Source organism: Chiloscyllium plagiosum, chromosome 17 (genome assembly GCF_004010195.1).
Source record: "Chiloscyllium plagiosum isolate BGI_BamShark_2017 chromosome 17, ASM401019v2, whole genome shotgun sequence".
Taxonomy (NCBI): Eukaryota; Metazoa; Chordata; class Chondrichthyes; order Orectolobiformes; family Hemiscylliidae; genus Chiloscyllium; species Chiloscyllium plagiosum.
Window position 1 is genome coordinate 14766572 of NC_057726.1, and position 11771 is coordinate 14778342.

The 11771-nt window shown below is 44.8% G+C and overlaps 1 long non-coding RNA gene across 1 annotated transcript in view; it reads left to right on the forward strand.

The window, feature by feature from the left end:
• The window catches only part of LOC122558665, an 18184-nt gene extending 10844 nt beyond the window's left edge, over positions 1 to 7340 (forward strand). The window contains exons 3-4 of the long non-coding RNA XR_006314215.1: positions 1409 to 1578; positions 7209 to 7340. This is a non-coding gene — a long non-coding RNA (uncharacterized LOC122558665). The remainder of the gene's footprint in view (positions 1 to 1408; positions 1579 to 7208) is intronic.
• The last annotated feature ends 4431 nt before the right edge of the window (positions 7341 to 11771 follow it).

The window sequence follows — 11771 nt, forward strand, 5'->3', positions numbered from 1 at the left end:
GTTGCTGGAAAAGCGCATCAGGTCAGGCAGCATCCAGGGAACAGGAGAATCGACATTTCGGGCATAAGCCCTTCTTCAGGAATATGCCCGAAACGTCGATTCTCCTGTTCCCTGGATGCTGCCTGACCTGCTGCGCTTTTCCAGCAACACATTTTCAGCTCTGATCTCCAGCATCTGCAGACCTCACTTGGACCTATTCCTACCCTAGTCATTCTTTTATTTTTGTCAGCACTTGACCCATATTCCACTAAACTCTTCCCATTCATATACCCATCCAGATGCCATTTAAATGTTGGAATTGTACCAGCCTCCACCACTTCTTCTGGCAGCTCTTTCCATACACTCACCACCTTCTGCATGAAAAAGTTGCCCTTACATGCCTTTCAAATCATTTCCCTCTCACCTTCAACCTATGCCCTCTATTTCTGGACTCCCCCACCACAGAGAAAAGACCTTGTCTATTTACCCTATCCATGCGCCTCATGATTTTATAAACCTCTATAAGGTCACCCACTCAATCCCAGCCTATTCAGCCACTCCTTGCAGCTCAAACTCTCCAACCCTTGCATCATCCTTGTAAATCTTTTTTGAACCCTGCCAAGATTCACAATTACCTGGGTCTCTGGATTAGCAGTCCAGCAATAATACCACAATGGCCGTTGCCTCCCTTGTTAGAGTGCAGGGTAATATTTGTAAACATCCAATCTTCTGTCACAACTCCATTTCTAAGGCAGATTGGAAAAACACAACCAGAATACTTGTATCCTTCAATCCTTATTCTCCTCAAGCAACTGCGAATGCTTCTCCATCCAAGCTAGATAAATTTTCTACTTCTGTGTACCAATCTTTTATGATCTGCTGAGCATGGTTGAATGTCTGATATTCCATTATTAATTACTGTTTGTGTCAGCCAAATATGGAGGATGGTGTCTGATTTGTTTCAACCAAGTGAAAGGAGCTACTCCATTTGGAAAAAACATGCTAATGATGAAGAAAGATTGTCACTGCTGTGCTAGATTTTAAAATTGAAACAATTTTATTTATAAATTTCAAATCATGGAAAATGTTAAGATTAATTTATTATTATGATGTCATTATGAAGGGGAAATGATCTGTTTCTTTTCTGAGCCAAGCCATTAGATTTCAGTTGTTAGTCCATCTGTTATTTCATATTGCCAACATTGCTGGACACGTATTTTCTCTTGTAAATTTAATCGTCGTTTTCAGCTGAACCTTCAGTCAAAAGCTGACATATAAAAATTTACAAGATAACTTTCATGTTCTCAGGCTGACTGCAATATTGTCAAGGTCACGTTTATTGACAATTGCTTATGCCTTGGGAAAGGGGGTGGTGAATGTTTTTTTCTTAAAACAGTGTAATTCATGTGGTGCTAATGTTCCCATAAAGTCAAGAATTCCTGCAGATTGGCCCACTAATGGCAAAAGGAACAGAGATACACGTCCAAGTCATGATGGTGTGTGGTAGGAAGAGGAACCAGGAAGTGATGACTATCCCTGCAAGAATGCTGTTCCTTTTTATTGCTGATTGGCTGAAATCAGACAGAAGTGACTTCTAAGGTGAGTTACCATTGGTGTTTCTGGTGGATCATGTATACTGCAGCCTCAGCGTGCGGGTGATGGAGAGAATGTATGTTGTGTCCAGTGACAGAGGTGTCAATCAATTGTAAACAAAAATAGAAATTGCTGGAAAAACTCAGCAAGTCTGGCAGCATCTGTGGAGAGAAGTCAGAGTTAATGTTTTGGGTCCAGTAACCCTTCTTCAGAACAGATGGTAGCTAGGAAAATGTTTTTAGGTTTGTTGGTTGTAAGAAAGAAGTTGCTAGGAAAAAGTTGGTTTTTATGTCAATCAGTCAGTTTTGGAATTCTGCGCTCAATTCAGGTCTCCCTGCGAAAGGAAAGTTGCTGTGAAACTTGCAAAAGGTGCAGAAAGGATTTACAAGGATGTTGCCACGGCTAGAAGGTTTGAACTATAGGGAAAGACTGAATAGTCTGGGGCTATTTTCCCTTGAGTATTGGAAGCTGAGGGGTGATTTTATAAACATTTATAAAATTATGAGGGGCTGGGGAAGGATGAATTGCTAAAGTCTTTTTCCCAGGGTAGAGGAGTCCAGAACTAGGAGGCATAGGTTTAAGGTGAGAGGGGAAAAATTTAAAAGGGACCTAAGGTGCAACTTTTTCACGCAGAGTGGTGGGTGTATGGAATGAGCTGCCAGAGGAAGTGGTGGAGGCTGGTACAAATACAGCATTAAAAAGGTATGATGTGGAGGTGCCGGTGTTGGACTGGGGTGTACAAAGTTAAAAATCACACAACAGCAGGTTATAATCCAACAGGTTTATTTGGAAGCACTAGCTTTCAGAGCACCGCTCCTTCATCAGGTCAGGCAGCATCAAAGGAGCAGGAGAATCGACGTTTCAGGCATAAGCCCTTCTTCAGGAATGAGGAGGGTGGAGGAGGAGACCTTCTTCAAGGAAGGCATCCTTGCAAGAGAATACACAGTAGGTTAAAATCAACTAGGAGAAAGTGAGGACTGCAGAGGCTGGAGATCAGAGCTGAAAAATGTGTTGCTGGAAAAGCACAGCAAGTCAGGCAGCATCAAAGGAGCAGGAAAATCGACATTTCAGGCAAAAGCCCTTCATCAGGAATAGAGGCAGGGTGCTTACAGAGTGGAGAGATAAATGAGAGGGGGTGGGGGTGGGGAGAAAGTAGCATAGAGTACAATAGGTGAATGGGGGTGGGGATGGAGGTGATAGGTCAGAGAGGAGAGTGGGGGAAAGTAGCAAAGAGTACAAAACCAAGATTGCAAAACCTGTGCCCACACCTCCTCCCTCACCTTCATCCAAGGCCTCAAAGGAGCCTTCCACATCCATCAAAGTTTTACCTGCACATCCACCAATATCATTTATTGTATCCGTTGCTCCAGATGCAGTATCCTCTACATTGGGGAGACTGTACGCCTCCTAGCAGAGCGCATTAGGGAACATCCCGGGACACCCGCACCAATAAACCCCACCACCCTGTGGCCCAATATTTCAACTCCCCCTCCCATTCTGCCAAGGACATGCAGGTCCTGGGCCTCCTTCACCACCACTCCCTCACCACCCGACGCCTGGAGGAAGAACGCCTCATCTTCTGCCTCGGAACACTTCAACCCCATGGCATCAAAGTGGATTTTACCAGTTTCCTCATTTCCCTTTCCCCCACCTCACCCCAGCTCCAGCCTTCTAGCTCAGCACCGCCCACATGACCTGTCCTACCTACCTAACTTCCTTTCCACCTATTCACCCCACCCTCCTCTCTGACCTATCACCTCCATCCCCACCCCCATTCACCCATTGTACTCTATGCTACTTTCTTCCCACCCTCACCCCCCTCTCATTTATCTATCCACTCTGCAGGCACCCTGCCTCTATTCCTGATGAAGGACTTTTTCCTGAACCGTCGATTTTCCTTCTCCTCGGATGCTGCCTGACCTGCTGTCTTTTCCAGCACCACTCTAATCTGGACATATGAATAGGAAGGGTTTGGAGGGATACAGGCCAAATGGTGGCAAGTAGACTAGTTTAATTTGGGATATCTGCTTGGCATGGATGAGTTGGACTAAAGGCTCTGTTTCCATGCTGTACAGCTCAATAACCCCTTGACTGTATTTGAACAGCTCCACACTGGACGCCATTGAGTACTGAGTGCGTTGAATGAGTATTGAATGTCCCATCACATTCCTATGTTGAGCTTGTAGGTGTTGAAGAAGTTTTGAGGATTCAGCAGTAACTGAGTCTTTGCCCTACTTTAGTTGCTGTAGTGGGTTGAGCTTCTGGTGTACAGTAAACACCATGGATACAGGTTATAATTAGTTCATATGTAAGTCTATCCCTCACCATCCAGATTCAGTTTAATTCCTTTAACGTCTTAGGCTGTTGTCTACTTTCCACAGGCCCTGTAAGGTGAGAACGGTATCATTTACCTTTTCTTCTCAGTGGAAGAACATGTCATGCTAACCTGGTTATTATAATTACATAAGCACCTATGATTGGAAATCATCTCATAGCTTCCTCTCCATCTCACTGTCATTTTGAGATTGCTAAGTACTCCTTATGTCCCTCTGTGTTTTACTCACATATTGATTCATGAATAAAACAATTAAGTTCATGTATCGAGCTACTTTACAAAGAATTCCCTTTGGCTACAGCTTCACTTCATTCAAAATGTTAGTGTTCTTTTGTTTGGATTGGCTTTGAATACTTTAATTGCTCGAAAAGTTACACAATTAAGACACTGACGGAATTTGCATTTATATTAATCAGCACCTATGTAGGTTCAGGAGTTGCTGTTCAGAGCAATAATCAATACTTAATAAAATTGTCTGCTTTCCTGTGGTGTGGTTGTAGTGTTCCTACCCTTGGACAGGGAGGACCAGGTTCAAATCCCACCTACACCATTGGAGTGTGATAGCATCTTTGAACAGGTTGGTTAGAAAAAAAGGTAAAATTATGCATGTCACAGAATGTACACTTGTTGGGAAATTCTAGTGACCATCACTAAGAGGGGTTTGATAGCACCCACTGATTACTATCTAGACCTGAAGAGCCTCTGTTGGGCTGGCTTGCAGCAAGTGGTGAGAGCAACACGGTAAAGTAAAAACCTATTTATGTTCATCCTCATCAATCTAGCTGTTGAGTCAGTATTGATAAGAAAGACCACTGTACAGTGTTTGTGAAGCTAAAATCCCACGTTTACACTAAAGGTATAGAAACTAAGAGCAGGAGTAAGCTGTTTGGTCTCCAAGCCTACTCTGCCAGTCAATACGATTATGGTTGTTTCTCTATCTCCTGCCCCATATTCTTTGATGCTTCAACATCTAAAAAAATCTCTTGCTTGAATATATGTGACACGAAGGCAGGCAGAGTTGTTGATAGTGCCGAAGGATGTTACGGGTTACAGAGGGACATAAATAAGATGCAGAGCTGGGCTGAGAAGTGGCAAATGGAGTTTAGTGCAGAAAAGTGTGAGGTAGTTCACTTCGGAAGAAGTAACAGGAATGCAGAGTACTGGGCTAATGGCAAAATTCTTGGCAGTATAGATGAACAGAGAGATCTTGATGTCCAGGTGCATAAATCCCTGAAAGTTGCCACCAGGTTGATAGGATTGTTAAGAAGGCATATGGTGTGTTCGCGTTTATTGATAGGGGGATTGAGTTTTGGAGCCAGGAGGTCACGCTTCAGCTATACAAGACACTGGTGAGGCCGCACTTAGAGTATTGCATGCAGTTCTGGTCACTGCATTATAGGAAGGATATGGAAGCTTTGGAGAGGGTTCAGAGGATATTTACTAGGATGTTGCCTGGTATGTAAGGAAGGTCTTATGAGGAAAGGCTGAGGGAAGTGCGGCTGTTTTCGTTGGAGAAAAGGAGGTTGAGAGGTGACTTAATCGAGACATATAAGATAACCAGAGGTTAGATAGAGTGGACAGTGAGAACCTTTTCCCTCAGATGCTGAAGGCTAACATGAGGGGACACAGCTTTAGATTGACGGGTGATAGTTTTAGGACAGATATTAGGGGTAGTTTCTTTACTCAGAGAGTACTAGGGGTGTGGAATGGCCTGCCTGCAACAGTAGTAGACTCACCAATGTTAAGGGCATTTAAATAGGCATTGGACATACATATGGACAATAATGGAATGGTGTAGGTTAGATGGGCATCATATTAATTTCGAGGTTGGCACAACTTCAAGGGCCGAAGGGCCTATACTGCGCTGTAACGTTCTATGTTCTATGTTTATATTCAAACACTTGATCTTCATAGCCTTCTATGGAAGAGAATTTCAAGGGTTCACTAGCCTTTGAGTGAAGAAATCTTTTCCTCGTCTCAGTCTTAAATGGTCTCCTCCCTTGTGTTGTATGGGACTGCCAAACTGCTAATTGGATGACTGATTCACTACAGATCTTGCAGGTCAAAACTGGGCATCTAGGAGGTGCTGAGAGGAGAATTCTACTCCACCATTGCCTATGGTTTTCATGGCCTGGCATGCTCCTCATGATACCATTATCAAAAAGCAAAGAAAATAACCCTGGTTCATTCAAGACTCTTAGGAGGGCATTCCTTGAGTATCTGTCAACTCAGAAAAGCTGAACCATTAACACATGCAGGACTATGTACACAATGAACAGCTGAAGCAATATACTACAGAAGTGACCAGGTGATTCCAACAGCCAATGGACCAGACCAATGGACAATTAAACAGTGGCTTAATGAAATCCCCATTCTCAACAGTGGCAGAAGCCAACATAAGTGTAAAGGCACTGTCAAAGCAGATGCAGCCATCTTCTGTCAGATTTGTCAAGTGAATGATTTAGCTTGGCCTTCTACTGGGGCCCTTACCATCACAGATACAAGTCTTCTGTCAATTTGGTGCAATCCATATCATATCGAGAATTAGTGTGATGCAGTAGAGGCTGCCTTTCCCAATAGCATCCCAGCTACTGTGCTGAAGGATACTGTTCCAGAATGAGTTGTACCTCAGCCAATCTGCTTCCAATAGCTACAAGATTGGCAGCTACCCAATACTGACAACTACCCAACATGGCATTAACCTAACAAAGTGGAAAACAGCCCAGGAATATTCTATCCACAAAAAAGGGCTAATACAATTAGGTTAATAACAACACCATTAATCTACTCTCAAACAATAGGTTTGAGAGGCCAGGACAGAAGAGAAGCTGACTAATTGATAATGAGAGTAGGAGCGAATGCATAGGCTGTGCCGAAAACAATCAATGTTATAACAGGACTGGGTGTGGGAATTGGTAAACCGTGGAAGCAAGGAATCAAACTCTAAAGTTATTGAACTCGATGTTGAGTCCTAGAGGCCACAGTGTTGTTCAAGTGGAAAATGAGATGCTGTTCTTTGAACTTGAGCTGAGGCTCATTGGGACACTGCAGTGGGCCTGTGACAGAGATGTTGGGGTGGGAACACAGTGGTGTGTTGAAATGGCAGACAACTGGAAGCTTGGGCTCATTTTCATAGACAGAATGTAGGTTCTCTGGAGAAATTTCTGTCTTTGTTTCAGATCTCCAGCAACTTGTTTATTAACAAGTTAATGGTAGCTGTCATTGTCAGTGCAATCAAGAGGCATTTATTCAACAATAACTTCCTGTCTGATGCTGTTTTTGGTTTCTGCCACGTAATCAGCTCCTGATCTCATTATTCCAAGCAAGAACAGAAGAGTTGAATTCCAGAGGCGAGCTGCAATTGACTGCCCTTGACACCATGGCAGCATTTGACAAAATGTGGCACCACAGAGTCAGAATAAAACTGATGTAAATTGAAAACTCTTTACAGGTTGGTGTCATATTTAACACAAATGAATAAGGTTATGGTTGTTAGAAGAATATCATTTCAGCTGCTGGATACACTGAAGGAGCTCTTTAGGTCAAGTTTCTTGGGCCTAACTTTAGTTGCTCAATTAATGGCATTTTTCCATCACAATGTTGATACTAAAGATTGCATATTCACAACTCCTGAGATAATGAAAGCATCTGTGCTTACATGAATCAAGACCCCAGCAAATTCCAGTCTTGGACTGATAACTGACCAGTCACACTGATGTCCCATAAGTACCATTTCCAACTAGAGAGAGTTTAATGACTCTCCTGGACATTCAATGATATTTATCAATATCAAATCCCTCATCAGCATCTCAGAGAGGTAGGTGCAGGTGGGAATAGAGAGTTAGGAGTGGGGCTTATCACTGAGCAGAAACATCACAGCGAGCGAAAGTGAGGACTGCAGATGCTGGAGATCAAAGTCAAGATTAGAGTGGTGCTGGAAAAGCACAGCAGGTCAGGCAGCATCTGAGGAGTGGGAAAATCAACATTTCGGGCAAAAGCCCTTCATCAGGAATGAAGCAGGGAGCCTCTCTGACCTATCACCTTCACCTCCACTTCCATCCACCTATTGCACTCTTCTGGGAAGGTTTAGAACACTTACCTCAGGGGCCTCCATTTGCCGAGAGGTGCGAGGGAGGAGTGAAGGACTTCTGGGAAGTTTTTAAGTGGGTGAGATCTAAACCCAAGACCCTTCACCATAGGGCCTCCCTCCCTCCCACCTCCTCTAACCTTACTAAGAGTCTGTAAATTCGGTAAGTTTTCAGGTTTCTCACATTCTTTCTTCCCTTCCTTTGTTTAGTCCTGTGTGGGCTTTCAGAGTAGCAGGGTATGGATGTTAGGGCAGTTCCATGTTCCTACTGCAGAATGTGGCGAGACACTTCACATGTCTCTGCCGACTACATCTACGGAAAGTGCACCCAAACTCCAGTTCCTCAAAAACCGAGTTAGGGAACTGGATCTGGAGCTGGATGAACTTCAGATCATCCGTGAGGCTGAGGGAGAAATTGAGAGGATGTACAGGATGGTGGTCACTCCCCAGACACAGGATAAGGACAGCTGGGTTACTGTCAGGCGGAGGAAAGGGAACCGACGGTCAGAGCAGGGATCCCCTCTGGCCGTTCCCCTCAGTATACCGTTTTGGATACTGCTGGTGGGGGTGGCCTCCCAGGGGAAAGCCATAGTTGTCAGAACTCTGGCACTGAGCCTGGCACTGTGGCTCAGAAGGGAAGGGGGGGAAGAATAGAAAATCACGAGTGTTAGGGGACTCAATAGTTAGATGGATTGACAAGAGATTTTGTGGTCAGGAATGGGTCTCCTGGAAGGTATGTTGCCTCCCTGGTGCCAGGGTCTGGTTTGTTGCCGATCGGGTTTACAGGATTCTGAAGGGAGAGGGTGAACAGCCAGAAATTGTGGTACATATAGACACTAATGATATAGCCAGGAAAGGGATTGAGGATCTGAAAAGTGACTACAGAGAGTTAGGTTGGAAGCTGAAGAGCAGGACGAGTAGAGTAGTGATCTCAGGTTTGCTACCGGTGCCACGAGATAGTGAGGTGAGGAACAGTCAGCAAATGCAGCTTAACACATGGCTGCGAGGCTGGTGCAGAGGGAGTGCTTTAGATACCTAAACCATTGGGATACCTTCTGGGGAAGGTGGGACCTGTACACGAAGGACGGGTTGCACCCGAACTGGAGGGGCACAAATGTCCTGGGTGGGAGATTTGCTCATGTGATTTGGGAGGGTTTAAACTAGATTGGCAGGGGGGGTGGGAATCAGACCCACATATCTGAGAGGGGGACACTTGCAGATGGGGTAGTGACAGGATGGAGTGAATCTATCGGGAAGGTTTCTCATGTGATGAAACACAGGGATTGGTTAAAGTATGTCTATTTCAATGCAAGAAGTGTCAGAAATAAGAGTGACGAACTTAGAGTATGGATCAGTACTTGGGGATACGATGTTGTGGCCATAACGGGGACGGGGGTTTCACAGGTGCAGGAATGGTTGCTTAATGTTTCAGGGTTTAGAATGTTTAAAAAGAACAGGGAGGGTGGAAAACAAGGAGGGGGTGTAGCATTGCTAATCAGAGAGTGCATCACAGCTACAGAAATGAAGGTTTTTGAGGAAGGTCTGTCTGCTGAGTCAGTATGGGTGGAAGTCAGGAACAGCAAGGGAGCAGCCTTTTCATTGGGGTTTTCTACAGACCACCTAATAGCAGTAGGGAGATTGAAGAACGCATAGGCGGGCAGATTCTGGAAAATGCAGAGGTAGCAGGGTTATAGTTATGGGTGATTTCAACTTTCCCAATATTGACTGGGACCTCCTAAGTGCAGATGGTTTGAATGCAACTGTTTTTGTCAGGTGTGTTCAGGAGGGTTTCCTTACTCAGTATGTAAACAGACCGATGAGGGGAGAGGCCATTTTGGATTTGGTGCTCGGCAATGAGCCAGGTCAGGTGTCAGATCTCGCGGTGGGAGAACATGATGGTGACAGTGATCACAACTGCCTCACATTTAGCATAGCCTTAGAGAGGGAAAGGAGCAGTTACTGAGGGAAAGTATTTAATTGGGGAAAAGGAAATTATGACGCTATCAGACAGGAGTTGGGAAGTACAGATTGGGAGCAATTGTTCCACAGAAAGGGCACAGCAGATATGTGGAGACTGTTTAAGGAGCAGTTGTTGCGAGTGATGCACGCAATTATTCCTCTGAGACAGGTAAGAAGGGGTAAGATTAAGGAACCTTGGATGACGAGAACAGAGGAGCTTCTCGTCAAAACGAAGAGGGCAGCTTACATAAGGTGGAAGAAGCAAGGATCTAGTACAGCTTTAGAGGATTACAGGCTTGCTAGAAAGGAGCTCAGAATTGGACTGAGGAGAGCCAGGAGAGGGCACGAAAAAGGTTTGGCAAATAGGATTAGGGAGAACCCAAAAGCATTTTACTCATACGTGATGAATAAGAGAATGATCAGGGAGAAAGTAGGGCCGATCAGGGATAGCGTAGAGAACTTGCACATTAAATCTGAGCAGATAGGGGAAGCCCTAAATGAATATCTTGCTTTAGTGTGCGAAGATCTTTGCCCCCTCACTCTCCACGGGAGTCGTACTGAGGATTGGAAAGAGGCGAATGCTGTTCCTCTTTTCAAGAAGGGTAATACAGATCAGTCAGTCTTACGTCTATGGTCATTAAGGTTTTGGAAAGAATTCTGAGGGATAGGATCTGTAACTATTTGGTAAAGCATAGCATGATTAAAGGCAGTCAGCATGGCTTTGTGAGGAGCAGGTCATGCCTCACAAATCTTATTGAGCTCGTCAAGGAGGTGACAAGATTGGTCGACGAAGGTCAAGCAGTGGATGTGGTGTATATGGACTTCAGCAAGGCATTTGATAAGGTTCCCCATGGTAGGCTCATTCATAAAGTCAGGAAGTATGGGATACGGGGGGATTTGGCTATCTGGATTCAGAATTGGCTGGCTGACAGAAGGCAGAGAGTGGTTGTAGATGGAAAGTATTCTGCCTGGAGGTCAGTGTTGAGTGGGGTCCCACAGGGCTCTGTTCAGGGGCCTCTGCTCTTTGTAGTTTTTATAAATGACTTGGATGAGGAGGTTGAGGGGTGGGTTAGTAAATTTGCAGATGACACAAAGGTTGGAGGTGACGTCGATAGTATTGTGGGCTACTGCAGGCTGCAGCGCGACATAGACAGGATGCAGAGCTGGGCTGAGAAATGGCAGATGGAGTTCAACCTGGATAAATGTGAAGTGATGCATTTTGGAAGGTCGAACTCGAATGCTGAATATAGGATTAAAGACAGGATTCTTGGCAGTGTGGAGGATCAGAGGGATCTGGGTGTGCAAGTACATAGACCCCTCAAAGTTGCCACCCAAGTGGATAGGCTTGTTAAAAAAGCATATGGTGTTTTGGCTTTCATTAACAGTGGGATCGAGTTTAAGATCCGCGAGGTTTTGCTCCAGCTCTACAAGTCCCAGGTGAGACCACACTTGGAATATTGCGTCCAGTTCTGGTCGCCCTAGTATAGGAAAGATACAGAGGCTTTGGAGAGGGTGCAAAGAAGGTTTACCAGGATGCTGCCTGGACTGGAGGGTTTGCCTTATGGAGATAGGTTGGAAAAGCTTGGACTTTTCTCTCTGGAGAGAAGGAGGAAGACAAGAGGCCTGATTGAGGTATACAAGATAATGAGAGGAATAGATAGAGTCAATGGCCAGAGACTTTTCCCCAAGGCAGGATTGATGGGTATGAGGGGTCATAGTTTTAAGATATTAGGGGAAAGGTATACAGGAGACGTCAGAGGTAGGTTCTTTACGCAGAGAGTTGTGAATGCATGGAATGGGTTGCCAGCGGTGGTGGTG